Consider the following 20,439-nt stretch of genomic DNA (forward strand, 5'->3'; position numbering starts at 1 on the left):
GCTGATTTGGAATGCAGTCACAGATGTTTAACCATAATATCGGGCCTTTCAAAAAATTACGTAACACTATTTCTTAGGGAGGCGTGTTTGGGCTTGATTCATTAAATCTTACTAATAATATTTATTCAACATATGATTACATTTTTGGGGTCCTCATCATGATTAACACTCGACCAAAACAAAGCCAATGGAAATCTGATGCAGCAAACCCAGGCAGTGTATAATCAGCAGAGGCCTACAGGCCTGATGTCTTTAGCCCACCAGAAAACCAAGATGGCGGCCATATCATTTTGACTGGGTGCCATGACGGATGGAATTAAGTGACCAATGTGGGTGTGGTCCAGCAGCTGTCTGACCAATAGAACCAAATGTCTGACCAAAGTGATGGGAAGCACATTTCAAAAATCGACAACAACAATGACGACGACTATGACGACGACGACAGCAGCAGCAGCAGCAACAGCAATGCGGAGCTCTTGTAGACCTGTCAAGGCACCACCCAGTAATATAGCTGCCCAGTTTGCAAGGCTCATGCCCAACATATCAACCATTGAGTTTGTTGAAATTTGCTTATGTCGAAAAAAATTTTGTTGAGAGATACAACTTGGCCATTTTTCAAACTCTTAGGCAATGTCTGCTTGTCGATTGATTTATGATGTTGATCTAAAGTTGATCAACAGGGCAGTGTTATGGCCTACATCAATGACCACTTGTTCGAGTCACTCAAAAACCCTCTCTACATTGTCCACTCTTTCTCCTGATAATGACAGGCAAACAGCAGCATTCAATGGAAACTAATTTAATCTCCATTCGAAGCTCGTTGTCATTGCCAAAATTGGTGAAAAAGCTGAAATATGACATTCATCTCAGGTAAATCTCACAGTATTACCTTGTATTTACTACTACAACTACTACGTCGACTCAGGCCTAAAGGCCAGCATCGGGCAATTTAGCTTCTTAGGTTCTGTCATAATCTCTTCTACCAGAGCTCTGATATTAGCCAAAAGGTCTTAGGATGGATACATCGAATAACTGGCATTGAAAACCAACACTGTCTACCATATAAAATCCTGTCTTTAAACTGTACAGATGTAGACAGAATACAAAATATTTATGTGCAATTTAATGGGTTCTTTCTTGACAAAATCGAGGATCATGGAGAAGCAAAACTGCAGTGACTCTCTTGCAGTTCCCTTTGTGTGCGGAGACCACACCCTGCAAGCTCCACCACAGACAAGTCTACATAAATTGGCAAGACAAGACCACACCTCACAAGCCAAGGCCTCACCTTTCTATGGAGCATTAGCTCTGGCATGACCAGTTTTGTCCTTCCAATGTCCAACCCTGATCTTATTACAATATAAAGCATGTGAAGGAGGCTTATAAAGTGGAACAACACTAGGAATTCTGAAACTACAAAACTGCAAAATACAGAAGAAAAAAATACTCATGACAAATAAAGGATAAATTGTGCAAGGAAAAGTGATAATATAGTGTCATGTCAGAAGCTCCGTTAACACGGTGCCTCTGTGCCGGGATCCTTTTTCCCAGGAAATGGCCAAATGGTTTCTAACCTACTGTGTTCAGTTATTAATTAATTAATCTTTACAATTCCCCAAGGTCACCAAATGAGCCAAAATTGACGGCACACACGTGGAAGGCAGAGGGATCGAATATGTTTCTTTCATTTTAAAAGCTTCATATATGATGAGTATGGAGGGAAAAGGTGAACTGAATGAGCAGTTCGGGACAAACCATGAGAATCAAAAGCCACAAAGAGAGAGAGGGGAATATGCAAACTTGTATACAAGGATGATAAATAATAAACAAACAAATAAATAAATAAATAAAACCTAACCCACACTAGGCACTACAGATCACACTTATACAAACAAGATAATTTCCACGCGAGGACTTTCCTTTGGCACGATGTGCAGGGTGGAATGCAGGTCGATGATGCAGCCTGTTATGGAAGCCAGTGGCAAAGTGAGGCAATGACCAAGTAAGCCAAAGATGAAGTTAGCCAAAGACGAGACAAGCTCGCCATGAGAAGAGCCAGTGATGATGGGCACCTCAGGATGTGTACCTGAACCAGCCCTCGTGACCCTCTCTCATCAGTGCCTCTTCTCCACCCTCCTTCTGCATGCTGGGAGCTCTGGTATGTCCGTTCTCTCGGATTCTCCTCATCCTTCTGGGTGGCATCTTCTTTCAGGCCGTCCCGCCCACAGGGCGACTCCCATAAAAAATTTTTTTCTGCTTCCAGGCCCTACATTGAATTATGCCACCATAGCTTGCACACATCAGCCTGAGAGATTGTGATGGCTTTTTTGAAGTGTGTGACATGTGTGCCATTTTGTGATGGGAAGTCCTCACCTGGCACCACCCACAACCAAAAGGTGTTTCCGCATGCAATATAAACCTGACTATCCTGTCTAAAAAAACATACACTGTCCCTGTCACATGGCAATCTAACCTACTCAAATCATGCGGAGTGACCATGTTTCACTTACCACTGTCTCGCTATGGACCCTTCCCCATCTCCCCCCCCCCCTACAACTACTTCCATGTAACACAAATAGAAAGGTAAGGTTGGAAAACAATGAATTAACACAGAATAAGAAATGGAAAAGACAATGGTCAAAAATGATGAATAAATGTTTATCATAGCAATTGTAAAACCATTAGCACAATGAGTGGAAAAACCGCTCACATGGAATTAAAGGGAGAAACCTCAACCAAAATGATTCAGAAGTGCAGGTGAGCAAGAAGTCTGGACTTTGAAATATCATCAAGGATAAGGTTTCTTGATGGACATGTTTGTCCTGGTAGATTTGGGGTGGGGTATAAGATTGATATGTCAAAACTATTGGGGGTTCTCGTGGGGGGGGGGGGTAGGGGAGCATGACCAAAGGAGAGACAGTTGAAGACTGAACGACTTCAAATTAGTCTGCAGTGAGAGAACAGGAGCTTTTGTTTGGTGATGTCAATGATTATCATAACTTTGTTCGAAGCTTATTTTAAGAATCATGCTTGGACGTATGTTTCTGTCGTCAGGCTTCATCATCAAGGCAAAATCAGTTGAAAATGCAGAGATGTAAGTACATTGCCTGGGAAAATACAGGGATATGTGGGTTAAGTCTCAGAGAGCAACACTCTACTGTGCTTCAACTTCTATAAAGGCCAGGAGAAGTTTTGCAGAATGAAAGAAGGCCTTTGCTTGTGGCTAAATGTGGTCTGCCCCTAATTATGAGGTCCAAGAGTTCAAGAGGATGATCATAGATATAGAGATGGTGGGATTACCTGTCCTTCCTTGAAGAGAAACAATATTGTACTCCTTTCCAATTCCATATCCATGTGACGCTTGACATCATGGCCGGGTGCTGAAGGAAGGGAGTACTCAGTTTGTTACTTGTGAAAATCGAAGATGTTTCAATTATATTGGTTGGTTGCATTACGTAATTCTTCTGTTTGTCTGTTCGTTTGTTTTTATGTTTATCGCCTAGAGATCACAATTTTAAACTGATCTTCACAAAACTTCACCACATGGTCGAGTTCGTCATACGGAAGTAGTCTATTGTTTTTTTGAGGTCAAAAGGTTGACATAGGCCAAAGGTCAACAACTTAGATGGAATTTCTAAAATCCTCTATTTTCATCCCATTGACTTGAAATTTGATGAGGGTTTGCATGTCAGGTCAATGAATTCAACCACCAATTATTTTTGAGGTCAAATTTGTTTGTTGGATTTCACAAGTGTCATGCCATTTCTTTCTTATTTGTATGAGCGTATCTCATCCATCCTTTGAGCAAGGAAGCTGAAATTTTGGGACAAAAGTGAAGATGTGCTTTGGCAAAACGATATTTTAATTTTTTTTTATTATTAATCAATTAATTGATTAATTACTTGATTATTAGCGATTTATTAATTCCTTATTTATTTTCTTTCCCATCTGAGCAATATCTCAGGCACCTTTTTAGCAAAGAAGCTCATATTTGGACATGACAGTGAACAAGTGATTTGGCTATAAAGGGTATTCTTGATTTATTGTTTAATCAAGTTACCGATTTGTTATTTAATTTTTTGATGAATTACTTAATTTTCAAAAAGTTACTGAGTCGGATGAAACAGTGGTGGTTTATGTATGCTATTAGCCAATTAAGAAATTAATTATTTTACAATAATTACTATTTATTTTAATTATGCAATTAATCAATTATTGTACACCACTCCCTCCCAATTCTGAATCCATGTGCTGCAAGGTGGCATTGCCGGGCGCCTAAGGTGCCCTGGCAATGTTGCGCACTGGAGGATTTGGTATTTATTTATTTATTTGGCATGGGTACGGTGTTCTTTAAATTTACCTGCACCTTGTTTTATATTTCTTCAAGCTGTTGAATCCTCATCCATAGACGATTGCCATTTTTTTGAATCTTGTGTTATCTGCCTTCTTGTGGGGATTTCTTGACTTGCTGTAGTCAATATGTTTCTTTCCAAGTCGAAGCTTTTTTTTCAACCTTTTGAATTCATTATTTTCAAACATTTTGTTTTTTGCATGTGAAATGCTATTACCTCTTCCCGCCATTGCCTCTCACCCATGTACCTCAATGCTTTCTTCGTTTTCCGTGACTTGTGACCTCACTTGCTCTTCTTCTCTTGTCTGTGATCCACATAAACTAAGTGCCCATCACTTTCCTAACTTCTCACTGTTGGTGTATTGCGGTTAACACCCTTAACACCGTCATTAAAGTACTATATTCCATGTGTTTTGCAGATATTGAACTCTAATCGTTTTTATTCCACTCTCACTGCAGTGTGCAAACCGAGCCATGGTTTAGCCATTAGATGAGTTACTGTTAGGTTACTTCATGCACATCTATTTCCAGCAATGAGCCAGCCAAGTGAAAAAGCAACAAAGAAAGGAATCATTTCCCTTACAAAGAAACAGAAGACCTTGGAAATTCAAAGTGCTTTTGAAGGCCGAACCAAACAAATCAGAAATCCTTTAGAAAAAAAACAACATTTGTTTTCCGCAAAGAGCGGCCTTTAAGCCCAACAGAATATCATTGAAAGGCCAGAGCAAATTATTCATGCAACGGCCAAATCAAGGCTTCTTCTCTTTTCTTGCTTCATGACTCTAATATTAAGTGCATTTCATACAAGACACTCTCACAGCAAAAAGGCAGCTGGAAATGTCCGTGCAGCAAAGCCCTAGCGGTTGCTGACATATGGTGCTTTCCCTTTGTCTTGAAATTATTGCTTCATTGAGAAGTCAGGTGAGCACATCTGTTTGTTGGAAAATTGTTTGAGGCAAGCGTGCTCCTCAAGGGGTAGCAAGGGCAAAATATAGACATTTTTCTTCTTTCCAGAGCAATCATTTTTCCGTTGAATTTTTAAAATTTTCATAAACAAAATAGCAAAGCAAACTACCACTGTACATTCAAACAAACATAAATGGCTAGTTTTACAATGTACTGAGCACACACAAAAGGATGTAATGTTCAGTATTTTATCAGGAAAAAAGCACAACTTGGTGATGTGATGTGACATGTTTTGTCATGCAGTCAATGTTTGAAGAAACAGCCATCTAAATTGTAGAATCTGGTTTTATTTGAGTTTCTCACAGATGTGGAGTGAAGCAAAGGTATAAAAATAATACAAGTTTATAAAACAAATAAAGAGAGAAATATCCTACAAGTCCACCCAATTCCTCCCTATCCAATTTTTTCTCCAAGTCTTCAAATGGTGTCCCCTCGGGTCTCTCTCTACTAGTCATTTTGTCCTGTTGCATCCTGATCTGTTCAGTAGAAGCTCTTTCATGAGCCTTGACTCTGCATACAAAACAAAACTGTCAGGTTGGCAACCATTGTGCAGGCTTGATGAGCCGAATGATCTCTTTCTGTGTTGAAGTTCCTTGGAAGGGATGTCATCTATTATATATTGTGAAACATGGTGTCTGTCCATGCACTCGTCTGTCTCCCTTTACGGTGGCCGCTTCCCACACTGCCTTTGAAAAGCTCAACATTGACTTTTGAAATGACGGGAGAACAGGCATGAGTAATGTTGCCAAAATAATGAGAAAAGCCATAATCCTTGATTTCACTGGTGGCATCACCTGGAGCTTGGTTGGAACAATGGCAAAAGAAACTTTCCTAATAATGTGCGGATAATGACAGGTAATGTGGTGTTCCACATAAAATTGGAAGTATGGTGGTGAGCATCATTCACTTCACTCCAGGAGCTTCACAAGGGGCATAGTAATGAGAGCCCATGCTCTACCCTGGGAAGGTTTGGAGAAGCTGTAATCAGAAGCTGAGAACGAAGGGATGGAGAAACTCATATCCTATTCACACAAACGCCATTATGTATGAATGTGTGTTACTGGTTCATATGCGAGCCAGGTCACCAGAAAACGTGAACGTGTCCTTCTCACCAATGTGTTTATGTCACTTGATTACAAATAATTTCTGCACACGCATTATGTGCGCAGTAATGACTTGTTTTTGGTAAAAAGAACGTCCCACATTTAATTGAAGTTAAATGGAAGGCAATACAATCCATCCTGTGCTTGTGCTGTAAACCATGCAGATTAACTTTGACAGAGCAGACATAACCAGAGGGTGGAAAGAGTATAATCACGAGGAATGCATGGACACATAATGGCACTTTATCACCTTCTTTCATATATAGAGCAATTCTATACAACTTTATCCTATAAGCATGATAAGAATGAGTGTTTATAACAATGTATGTCCATAATGACATTTTAGTCCTTAACCCTGAGAATTTCTCACATAATTACATCATTTTGAGAATCATGCTCTTAAAGCCATGACCTGTAATTTCAATCACGTTGTTGCGGATTCGCGCCCGCCGGCGTGCGAACGGCCACGTAACTCGAATCGCGGCACGTCGCCCACCGGACGGACAATCCCGTCGTGACCCTCTCGGACTAACGCCGGGAACCAGTCACGGGTGGGCCTTTCGGCCTCACCACGATCGTGCCAATCGGCCCCCCGCGTGGGATAGGGTTGCTCGCCAAATTCGACCTACCTAAGTACCCACACGGAGGGTAGACCGGGCGATCGCACCTCGCCGCAGGTCGACTTCGGACACGGGCCACTTTAAGCGACCCGTTCCGTACTATCGGGATAACCGAGCGGTGTTATCGTCAACCCCGACGGTTCGATTAATTATCGGGCGTTTTAGCCCACGACCAACCCTTTACGTGAAGTAAGATGGAGATTCAATAGAGGAAAAGACGAAGCGAAATGGGAAAAACAGTTCAACATAGAGCACATTTATTTCGCGATGGCACACGGATAGCACAGATATACAATTATACACCAAAAGCAAAGGTAAAAGTGGAAGAAACACACAATAATGCACAAAAAGCAAATATAAAAGAGAAACACACACTGCAGATCTACTACCGACTACCGGGCACACGGCAACACTTATACAGTTTTACTTCACAGACGGCGCCGACAACACATATACTCAAAGCAAAAGAAAAAGGGACCACCCTCCACTATGAGGGGGGCAGATGGGCCTGGGGCCGAGACCGCGTCGAGCCTACCCGTCTGGTGATGAGCCGCAAAATGGCGGTGGCGCCCCGACTCCGCGGGCCTCGCTGGCACTGCCTGGTATGGGGTGGGAACGGGGCCCCCTTCTCGCACTATCTCAGCGCGGGGGGAAACAGGAGGGGGTTGTTGATGCTCGGGGGGATGAGGATATCTCGCTGGTTCGGGTCCCGCGACGAGCGTCTCCACCGCGACCTCGGTCGCGTTACCGGCCCCTCCTCTCCGCAGCTCCCCGACTCTGACACGAGCGCCCCCTCGACTGCCTTCGCCGCCGCCACCTCTCCAACTCTCCACAGCTCCGTCCAACTGCTTTCTCCGACTCTTCTCTTCACTGACTTCCCAACTCAACTTGACTACTCGGCGAGCGAACGCGGCCCTTTATAGCCCCCGGGGCCTCGCTCCTTCACCTTCGACCCTTTACCTCTGGCTGGCTCCCCATTGGACAGAGGAAAAGTGGGCGTGAATGCTTTTTGATCCATGAATCTGCATATAGCGACATTACTCCGACGCACCTGGAGGCGGGGCCAAATCGCCCCATGCTCGCTGATAGGACGGAACAGAAGTGGGCGTGAGTCGTTTTTGATCCGATTTCTTCGGAAAGGCTGGTGTTTCTGCACCCGCTGCTCGGTGCGCGCCCTGCACGAGTCCAGTATCGGTGCCCACAAGCGGCGCGGGAATGACGGTGATGCGATGGTTGCGAGAGCGAGATGTGACGGTAAGGGTCGTGGCTGTTGGTGTGAAGCGGCGTTGCGGTTGGTGGTTGTTGTGTGATGGCTGTTGAGACGTGGTTGGTGGTGGTAGTAATGGTAGTAATAGCGGCTGGTCCAAAATAAAGATAGTAAAAGAAAAATGGCTATCTAGAAGGGTCGCAGCCCGAATGAATGACATTTATTCCCTCTAAACAACGGGTTTGGGTCTAACTACACATATACTTACAGAGATATCTCACCTAAGGGACCTGAATGGTGGTTTGCGAATTTCGTCAACCACAACACTACCCCCTCCCCTTTTTACAGACTCGTCCCGAGTCGTCAAATTTTCGTGTGCCATCATGTGTAGTTTTCCCCGAGTACATTTTACCTACGGATCCCTGAGTGTGACATTCATGGTATTCGTGTCCCCAAAATAAATAACCTGAGGGCTGAGTAACTACCTAAACAAACACTCACACGGACGACTTAAATAAAATTGCCGGCGCTAAGACATACATGCCGGGGGCGCACTCATATTTACAGTAGATCTTAACCTTAACTCACAAATTTTACACTAAACCATGGCCCAGGATCAATGAACTCTGCAAAAAGAAAGCAGTTAGCAGGGAGCCAGGCTGCTCGCATGCAGTCTCTGGCTCAAACAATGCAGGTGATGGGGAACGTGGCCGGCTGCTCACTCGCAGTCCAAGGCCTTCCCTTTTTAACTGAACGCAGTGAACCACAACGGTGCATGGGCTGCACAAACGCAGTCTCCGTGCCAGCTCAAGTGGCACACGCAATGAACACAACGAATGGATGGATGAATGGATGGACGCAAACACGGTGCACGGGCCACCACTGCAGGCCCGTGTTGTAGCTGCCAACAGGGCAGTTCTCGCAGCTTGCAAACTGTTGCTTTGATCCTGGCGCACATGGCAATGAACAGGGGGCAAGCAAAAATTGAACGGGGCTGGTGAACAGGGGCAGTGGGCATGGCATGGCAAAGGTGAGCAGGCAAACACAGCCTGCAGAAGAAGGCCGCTGCAGGCAAACACAGCCGGCAGACGAACTGGCCGGCACAGGCCTCGAAGAAAACAGCTGCAGACGATCCGGCCGGTACAGCCTTGCAGCACAGCAGCTGCAGACGATCCAGCCGGCACAGGCCCTGCAGCAAAACAACAGCTGCCGATGAAGCTGGCCAGCCTTCGCCGTTCAGTGGAGGTTGGTGGAGGGAGTGCGGTGGTGCTGGCCACACGGAAGGCGGGCTCGGACCTACCCTACGGTCTCCCTCCCAACCTATCGCCTTTGCCTGTCACTGTCTATACCCACTCCCTTAATTTGTCAAACCCCAATTTAGCCCCAACTTATTTTTTTTATTTTTACTTCCCCACTATAAATCGTCCCCTAACCCCCTTTATCATCTTTGTTCAGCTAACCTATCCTGTCACCTAGCCTACTCCCAACCCCTACGTTCCCTTCCCGGAGGGGAATAAGGGAGAGCTTGCGTCCTTTGGCGAGGCCCAACGAAGCCTTAGAATGGCCTCCCCAGACTTCAGCGATCTAACCCAAAGTGGGTCCAGTGGCCCACAACGAGAGCGAGGGGATGGATGGTGCGGAGGGGTACACTTCCTATCTACCCTAACCATTTAACTGTTAAACCACCCCGGGGCTTTCAACAAGCGCCTCTCGCTTAAACTATTGGTTCTAACAACCCAGATTCCCCTCGCCTGTGTTGGTGTCCTCACAATTTCGGGCCTCGCCCCCCCAATTTTCTTTCTGTGCCCTCACACAGTCTCATGGCTGGGACGCATGGCTCCCCTTGGCAGGCACGACCCTCTGCCGAATCTCCAGCTATGGCACCCCCGGGCACTACACTGCCTCCGAGCCTACCAGCTCCCTAAACACCGGGGAGTGCCCCCCATGGCACCTCCCCTGAAACGCACACGTGGCAGGCTGGCTTCCCAGGCCACTTTCCGAGGGTCACCCGTGCCCACAACACTGCCCACGCGGCTAATGGCGCCCCGGGCCCCCGCACCAAGCAGGCGCACCCGTGCCCACTACGCTATCCCTGCCCCCCATGGGCCCTTGGCCTACCACGGCCGACTAGCCTGGTGCCCGGGGTACCCACTCAGTGATACTCACCTTTCGCAGCCACGCTCCCAGCCCGTCAACAGGACTCCTGCACCCCTCCAAATGGGTTTCGAGCCTACATTCACACCAACAACAAAACGACCTCCATTTTTCAATTTGACTAACCCCCTAACTCACTCTACACTGACCCCGGGGTCCCTTGGGCGGGAGTCACTCCTCCCCCCAATCACTCATCGCACCATGCATTCCCCATTCGCTCCATACACACAGACCCGCTGGCCTCACTCACTCACCAAGCACATGCTTCCACTTCACTCACCAACTCTTCAACACACTCACCGCTGAACTCTGCCATCCTTCTATCTGCATCCCCTAACTAACTCGTGCTCCCACGTCGTCCCTTAAACTACAGCATGTTCCTTTTAACACTACTTAGCTAAGCTACGTCCCCACTACACATTCACTGTCTGTCACTGTTCTCAAATGTCCCAAAAATTATTTACCCAACCTAAATCTCGCTATCATCCCTCTAACTAATCCATTCCACAGGCCCCATGAGGACTTACCCCTGCCCCATGGAGCCGGTCTAGCTAAGCTAACCCTTCCCCCTAACTAGTTTCCATCCTGTGCCCTGGTCGAGGGGGTCTTCCACCCCTTGCCCAGGAATCCTGTGCACCCGAAAGTGAGGCTTGCTGTTCTTTTTTTTTTTCTAATCGCGCAGCACCAGCGCGGTAACTCACAGCTCGCGCACTTTGCACCTGCCCGTGACGTCATGCAGCTGCACGTGTACCTCGTCCCTCCTTGGACGGTACCATCCGGCAGGGATACCCTTCCTGCCGGATTCCAGCCCCACGTGCAGCCATGACGTCACCGTGCGCATAAAAAAAACACAAGCCCCACGTCTCGAGGGGTTCCCCACGCGAACACATGTGCTTTGCCCGTTGGAGCTTAACACACACGATCGCGTGGAGAACCCGTCCGGTCCAAATCCATAATCCTGCCTAAACTTTGTCCGTCCGCGGGATCGGCAAATCCACCGCGTGCGTTTCCGGACCGGGACTTCACTCTCGCAAGCGAGCACGTGGGGGCCTCGTGCGTTGCACAGCACAGACCTCGTGCTCACTGCTGGGTGAACCCGGCACGGTCCCCGAAACAACTACAGCCGCTACTCGGCTTTTGTCTCTCAATTGTCGTCGTCGTCTCCATTCCAACCACGCACACCTGCGTGTTACGACGCTAACACACCTCACCATTAAACTCACACCGGGAGACGCGGCTGCATGTTCACACATGCCCACCGACATCTCCCTTACATACCGCTCTCTCACACACACGGTCTCCCTTGCACTCGGCCGTTCACTCACGCATGCCATCTCCCTCGCACACGTGGCTCCACTCACTCGCGGCCTTCCACTCACTCGTGCCATTTCCCTCACACAAACCATACCACTCACACACGCGGGGGCACCCGCCCGCAGTGCCTCACTCATACTGGCCGTTTCACTCACACACACGGCCTCTTCCACTTGTGGTGCCCCTTTTACACACGGCGTGCTGGGAAGCACGTACTCCGGCATAATCGCCACCACACCACTCACACACGGGGTCGCTTCCACACACGGGGACGCACTCACACCTTGCACCACACACACAGGGACAACCACACTGGGGATTCGTGTCCCCACAAGGGTCTCCGGGGCCTCTATACCCCCCAAACTCTCCGTGCACCTGTCCACAGCACCCCTCCCCTCGATCTCGCAAAGCACGACCGAACCCACCTGGTCGTGACTCGCCTCAAGGGGGCATACTCCCTCCCCTCGTTCCTGGAGGAGGCCATCCAGCTGCTCGCACTGGGTCTCTACCCAGTCCGCGAGCTCACCCCCATTATCCTCCACTACCTCCGTGTGTGTGTGTGTGTGCGTCACTTACCCCATCTTCATCGTGTAGTCTTCCCTCTATCGTTCCCATCTCCCATGTCTCTGCCAACTCAGTCACCTCTTCACCCTTTACCTCCCTTGTCTCAACTATTATTTCCGTCTCTTCCCTTGTTATCTCCCTCGTGCACGTCTCCGTCACCCCAATTAGTTTGTCCCTCTCGGTTACCGTCACGACCCTCGCCCAACACGCCCCCCAAATTATTTTTTTCTTACCCGCCTCCACCGCGGGCCCGACAGCCGTTGCACTCCCTCCCATCTCGTTCGCTCCCACACGTGGCGTCGCCATTTTGAGCTCCCCGGTTACTGCCTTCATGCCCGCCTGCAGGCTTCGGCCCATGTTCTGCGTCTCACCCCGCAGCCCTTTCATTTCTTCCTTCATATTTGTTTCCATCTCGTTCATTTGCTGTGTATTCGCATCCATTTTCGTTTTCACTTCGTTCATTTGCTGTGTATTCGCATCCATTTTTTCGTTCATTTGTTGTGTATTCGCATCCATCCTCGCTGTCATTGCCGCCAGCATGGCGCATAGCTGGGCCATGTCGGGTGCGCTTGGGTGAGCCGTTTCGGCAAGGATCGGGGGGTTTTGGTGGAGAGGGGGAGGGGAGGTGTCATACACCGCGGCCGCCGCCACACCTATTTCGGGCTCTGGGTTCAGTTGGGGGAGTTCGTGTTCCTGCACAACCAACATTTCCTGCACGGGGTTTTCATCCTGGACCATGGATTCTACACATTCTACATCCATTTCTAATACCCCCGGCTCCCGCTCGCCTTGAGACGCCATCTTATTTCTCGTAAAGGGTTAATTTGAATCGCTCGTAATTTGGAGGGAATCGGGGGTCGCTCCTCTCACCCCTGGACCGATTCCCGTGAATTTAGCTGGAGACAGGAGAGCCCGTTTTCCCGTTCTCCAATACCAGTGCCGCGAGGAGGGCGATGAGTTTATATCGCACGACCTGACACCAGTGTTGCGGATTCGCGCCCGCCGGCGTGCGAACGGCCACGTAACTCGAATCGCGGCACGTCGCCCACCGGACGGACAATCCCGTCGTGACCCTCTCGGACTAACGCCGGGAACCAGTCACGGGTGGGCCTTTCGGCCTCACCACGATCGTGCCAATCGGCCCCCCGCGTGGGATAGGGTTGCTCGCCAAATTCGACCTACCTAAGTACCCACACGGAGGGTAGACCGGGCGATCGCACCTCGCCGCAGGTCGACTTCGGACACTGGCCACTTTAAGCGACCCGTTCCGTACTATCGGGATAACCGAGCGGTGTTATCGTCAACCCCGACGGTTCGATTAATTATCGGGCGTTTTAGCCCACGACCAACCCTTTATGTGAAGTAAGATGGAGATTCAATAGAGGAAAAGACGAAGCGAAACGGGAAAAAAAGTTCAACATAGAGCACATTTATTTCGCGATGGCACACGGATAGCACACATATACAATTATACACCAAAAGCAAATGTAAAAGTGGAAGAAACACACAATAATGCACAAAAAGCAAATATAAAAGAGAAACGCACACTGCAGATCTACTACCGACTACCGGGCACACGGCAACACTTATACAGTTTTACTTCACAGACGGCGCCGACAACACATATACTCAAAGCAAAAGAAAAAGGGACCACCCTCCACTATGAGGGGGGCAGACGGGCCTGGGGCCGAGACCGCGTCGAGCCTACCCGTCTGGTGATGAGCCGCAAAATGGCGGTGGCGCCCCGACTCCGCGGGCCTCGCTGGCACTGCCTGGTATGGGGTGGGAACGGGGCCCCCTTCTCGCACTATCTCAGCGCGGGGGGAAACAGGAGGGGGTTGTTGATGCTCGGGGGGATGAGGATATCTCGCTGGTTCGGGTCCCGCGACGAGCGTCTCCACCGCGACCTTGGTCGCGTTACCGGCCCCTCCTCTCCGCAGCTCCCCGACTCTGACACGAGCGCCCCCTCGACTGCCTTCGTCGCCGCCACCTCTCCAACTCTCCACAGCTCCGTCCAACTGCTTTCTCCGACTCTTCTCTTCACTGACTTCCCAACTCAACTTGACTACTCGGCGAGCGAACGCGTCCCTTTATAGCCCCCGGGGCCTCGCTCCTTCACCTTCGACCCTTTACCTCTGGCTGGCTCCCCATTGGACAGAGGAAAAGTGGGCGTGAATGCTTTTTGATCCATGAATCTGCATATAGCGATATTACTCCGACGCACCTGGAGGCGGGGCCAAATCGCCCCATGCTCGCTGATAGGATGGAACAGAAGTGGGCGTGAGTCGTTTTTGATCCGATTTCTTCGGAAAGGCTGGTGTTTCTGCACCCGCTGCTCGGTGCGCGCCCTGCACGAGTCCAGTATCGGTGCCCACAAGCGGCGCGGGAATGACGGTGATGCGATGGTTGCGAGAGTGAGATGTGACGGTAAGGTTCGTGGCTGTTGGTGTGAAGCGGCGTTGCAGTTGGTGGTTGTTGTGTGATGGCTGTTGAGACGTGGTTGGTGGTGGTAGTAATGGTAGTAATGGCGGCTGGTCCAAAATAAAGATAGTAAAAGAAAAACGGCTATCTAGAAGGGTCGCAGCCCGAATGAATGACATTTATTCCCTCTAAACAACGGGTTTGGGCCTAACTACACATATACTTACAGAGATATCTCACCTAAGGGACCTGAATGGTGGTTTGCGAATTTCGTCAACCACAACAACGTGTTATGGTAATTCATCACCACATTTATCAGTTATTTCTGTGGAATTTCTGGGGCAGCTGACTTCAAATGAACTCTTGATGTTTTATATAATATATCCAAATAGACTAGATACCCACTTGTTTCTGTGAGTACTTTCATCACGTAAATAAATTAAACCTGCTGAGAGAGACACTATGTCGGAATCGATGTCTTCAAAGGTGAATTAACTCTAAATTGGGCCAATATTGGTGTTACAAGCAAAAAATATAAATTTTGGCCACTGTGTATGAGGGCTTATACTTCAAAGTGAACATGATTACTTATAATGGAGGCACAACTGTTGTTCCAGGCAATTAACAATATTTTATAGGTTTGCTTGAACACAGAACTGGATCAGGTATAGGACTGTAGTATGGTTATGGTGTAATAAAGGAGTGGGTTACCAAACAACGGGCTGGGAGAAGAGTGTTTGGATCATTCCAGCGATTAAAGAAGTTCACATTGCCAATGCGGTGTGAGGTTCATGACTCCACAATATTGTTACGTTTTTGGAAACATGCTACATCAGAGCATACATGGAAACGTAGGAGACCAGAGGATTAGTTATTTTATTTTTCTATGCGTATGTAGTCCTTGGCCCCTTGTCTAAGGGTTGTTGGGGTGGCATGCATTGAGGTTAGTTCTTGTTTTCCTGGTGTGATTTCTCTCCCACCTCCCCCATTGCTCCTATCAACAATCCCTCCTTCACCCCATCGGTCTTACCTTCAACCCTGCAGCCATTCAGCCATCCCTCAGTCAGGCTGCATCCCTCACCGTATCCACTCCATTCATGCATTGTTTAATTGGGCACATTTGGTCCATCTATGGTCATTAGTCCTTCAGGCCAATCGGATTACCTTCACCGCATGGGACTGTGTCCATTCTCCCATGCATGTTCATGTCATGAAGTGCAATGCTTTTCCTGTACATGGTAAGGTGTGGCACATCTCGCAGGCAAGACACAGTGGTGACTGCACAGAGAAGGTTTGCATGCGAGGAAGGGGCTCAAGGGTGCCTGCAGTGTCTTTCGCATGCCAAGGGCACAGCGGGGGCTGTGTTGAAAGTCCCCTGAGAAACAGTGACATTTCCACACATTGTGTCATGGACCAATGAGAAGGCTCACACGAGCAGAGATGGAGGAAGCGAGATCCAGACAGGAGGAAGAAGACAGGAGTGTGGGGGGGGGGGAGCTATTTGAGGAGTACAAGAGACAAGACGAAAAAGGCGAGATCCTGTGAGGAGAAAGGGGCTTGTAGCTGATGTGAAGAGAAGGGAGAAGAAATTGAGCAGTGGACGGACATAGACGCCAAAAAGCTTGTCCAACGAGGAGAGAGTGCGCAGAGTGTGTGAAGAGAGAGGGAGTCCATAGTGTGAAGGACAGCAGTATAAATAGCCTAGAGTGTGGTTTGGTTCATGTGGAGCTGCTAGACATGGGGGCTCAGCAGAAATGGAGTGAGCTGCTTGCTGTCGCATATCTTTCATGCCAGAGAAGACTTGCCTACTGGGTCTGCATACCTTAGAGACATGGCTGCATGTCTCAGCGCACCGCATCACCCCTCCGCTGCCCATCTTTCCCATCCTTTCCCCCATCCCTCTCTGTATTTGGACTGCTGCAGCCCAGATGGCTGTGTGAGGTGAGGGAATAACAGTGGATGCTACTTTTATTTTCTCCGTACTTTACTTTCCTTTTTTTCTCAAGTTCTTCTTCTTTTCCACCTCCTCCTCCTCCTCCTCCTCAGATTGAATGATGGCCATGTGTTCACTGTGTAAATAAGATTGTATAAGAATACGTGTTATTGTTAAATCTGCTCTTTTGTGCCTTTTGCTTTCTTGCCGATAAATACTTGCTTTTAAGTGATTGCTTGTGTGTGTAAATATATAATTGTTTGTTGTTATTTCCAATCTCTCTTGGTTGTCCTTTCCTTCATTGGTCCAACACAGTGTATAAACATAGTAAGACGGGACGTTGTACCCACATGATTTGTTCTGTTAGCCGGTGCTTCAGCTATCTGTTCCACTCGGCAGAAGATCACCAGGTGCGGTGCCGAGGGTGTGGCCTCCAGTTAAGTTGCCGTGCCAATGGAAAGGCATCGCGGAAACATCGAAGCATAACCCTGCTAGGCCGGTAGTCTAATTCAAGCGGCTACAACTGTGTAAGAACTACAGCTTGTTGGACTGCGGAGTTATCTGTGGTCGGCAGCCTCAGGACCGGATGTTCAGGAGAAACTCGAGTGCTTCTCCTCGTGGAGTAGCCTGAACCCTGGGCTGTAACAATATTAGGATGGCATTCCCTCAGCCACTTTGTTTTTGGTATACAATGTTGAAGCTGGTGGAGGAGCTATAATGCAGAACAGATCATGACGTAACAGAATGAACAGGATTTAGGGCAAAATAGAGGGAACCTTGGAAGAATGACAGCAAGGGGAGATATGGTTGGGGTGGGGGGGGGGGTGGGGAGAAGCTCTCAATCACAAAAGTGGAAGCAAAAACTGGAAACAAGGAAAGAGGGGATTTTAAGAGAACACCCTGAGGATAACTTCACCATGAAATGACGATTTATATTAAATTGTCGACCTTATTAAGTATGCCAAGGTTGAACTGAATCCAGGAAATCTCAAGCAAACCTTTATTGCACCTGCTCTGCGCAGTTCACACATTGCTGCCCATTATGTCGAGAGGATGATAAAACAGTATCTGCATTCTGCAGCTGTTAGGAAGCAAAGAGCTTATCCAATATTAAACGATATCTTCATCACAGTCTTTATATGGATCATTTTAAATCGTGATATCCATATTACAAATCCTGATATCCATCATAATTCGAGATGAAAGTGTACTAATCTTAGAGCTAATAACAATCCACATCCCAAAGTGAAGTATCATCTTTATTGTTAAATTATCAACCTCATCACAGAAAGAATATGCACTATTATCCAAATGAAATCAATTTATTCTCACACCTTTTTAACACTCTAGTGTCTCACATCAGATAACACATTATAGTGATAATTGAGTTAGTGTGTGCCATTATTGACACTGGTGAACTCTTTTAACCAATACACTGCACAAATAATTTGAAAATTGCTCAGATTCCCAATGGCTTCAGCATTGAATGGAGTCCAACAGAAACCACTATTGTTTAGAGTGGTCAAGCATTTTATACAGTCAAGGAGTTAATAAGCCCGAACCACAAATAATTAACATTCCCTGAATTAATAATTGTTATTTATTTAGATTGACAGCAAATAAGCTGATCATATTCAATCTATACCATATAATCAATGGTGTGCCATCGCAAATCCCCACGCTTCCCACTTCAAACAAAGTTGAAAGATGGCAGAATGTTCCTTCCACCAGGGATGACCCAACATCAAAGTTTGAGTTTAAAAAAATATTCTGTTTTGACCCCTGTGACCGTAAGTCCCCACCCCCTGGGGCATGAACTGGAGGTGAAATCCCAAAAATAGATACATATATCACGCATCCCCCCAATGTTGATTGCAAATATATAGTTTCATCAAAGAATTTTTTTAAATGTGCCTGTAATTGCATGTTTTTGGTAATTGAACTTTTGACCCTGCCACAGGGCTTCGGGGGGGGGGGCAGGGCCAAAAATGCTACTGATCTTGGACCTTCCTTCCATGTGATGATCATTACCAAGTTTGGTGAATTTCTGCCCAACCGTTTAGGAGAAGATAGTGTGACGGATGGACAGATAGACAGACAGACGAAGCCGATTCCAACATCCCTCCCCAACCCCCCCCCCCCAACAAAAGAAGAGGGTATAAAACAGACTGCAAATTGTCATGCAGTTTCCTGAGGCAGAAAATAGCTGTCACTATCTGCTAATTTGGAATTATTAGATGATGATCTGATATACGGAATGTGTCTTTTAATCCCGGAAAGCTCAGTCTAACCGTGTCATCTGGAAGGATCATAAAACAATTCCACCGATGTATTGACATGTTCAGTCCCTGGAAGAGGTTCAGTCTCTTGAACTTCTTGACCTCAACATCACCCATGACCTCTCCTGGGCCTACCATATAGTAAAGCTGGCTTTCATTACCAGCTACAGAATGGGCATCCTCCATTCTGAACACAACAAGAAAATGAAGGGGAAAGGGGGACATTGATACGAGCAAGTAATGTGGTTAGTTTAGGAAAGGTTAATGGGCCAATAAAGATCATGGGTCAGAATTTGGGGATGACAAGAGATGGTAGTACACTGCTTAAAAGCTTGGAGGGAAGGGTGAAACAGACCAGTCTCTGGAAAGTGGTTGCCTCGGTGGGAAAAGTGAGTATAAAAGAGTTGAGGTGTGCAGTCAGTCTGGATTTTAGAAGTTTAACCAGGAGTGGGTTACTGGAAGAATGTGTGCATCCTGGAGTTGCTGGGGGGAGGGGTGAGGGTGGGGGTGGGGGGGTCAGAGGACTGAGAGAGTGGAGGGAGCCATGTTGGAGGATATATAGTAGAAAACAGAGAGACCACTGACCTGCCTGTGATGTGAGAGCAACAGACGCTGCACTATGGCCTTGTCAAGAGAGTGCAATAATTTTGAGTGCTTTTAGATTCCACAGAATCCATGAGAGACAGATTTGATGGTGAAGTACCAGCCCAAAGCTGAGAGCAGTACTCCATTGAGCTATGGACAAAGACCCTGTGGAGTGTGAGTTGCTCTGATTTATGATGTCTCTTTCCTCTACGTATTGTGTCCAACTGTTGCCCCACTGCCTCAATGTGAGTTTGTTGGCATTGAATCCTTTGTCACCTCACTCTTCAATTAGTCTAGATTCCCTATACAACAAAAAAAAACAAATTATCCAAGTTTTACGGTAAATTCTTGCCATCCTAAAAAAGTCACGTTGAATCCACAGGTCAAAGTTTTTACATGGTTATATTGTACATTCTTGCATTGCGTAAACTCCAAGAAGAAAAAAAAAAAAACGAGCAACATCCAACATAACGCAATACTTTGTTCACAAGATAAAACATCAATTGAAGCAACAAAGAAAGTTGAAACACAAGTCAGCAACTTGTAACCACATATTTAACCTCACATGAGTTCCCAAACATGCCCACCTGTCATGTCCATGTGCAATGGTGCTCACAGTTAGAGCCTGCCCTTTGGTTTTACACCATACAGTATCAGACTTGGTCTGTGTTTGGATTCCAAAGCATTAACTATTCTAGCAGTTCCCTGGTCTTTGGAGCAAAAACATCAGATCATCCCAGCAAACTGCTGTGATTTAAAAAAAAGGTTAACTGTTTAGTTTTTGAGGAATGCAGACAATATGCTGTGGAATTTTCATGCACAGTTCGCTATCCTTCTAAAAAAAAAAGGCAAGCTAGCTTTCTACAAGCGATGCCTTGGTGTGTGTAAAAATGTGACTTCATAAAAGGGTATAAGATCTGAAAACAAAAAGAGCTTTGCACA

The sequence above is a fragment of the Eptatretus burgeri genome, chromosome 15 (genome assembly GCF_056783735.1).
Source record: "Eptatretus burgeri isolate ZD-2024b chromosome 15, Ebu_testis_v1, whole genome shotgun sequence".
NCBI lineage: Eukaryota > Metazoa > Chordata > Myxini > Myxiniformes > Myxinidae > Eptatretus > Eptatretus burgeri.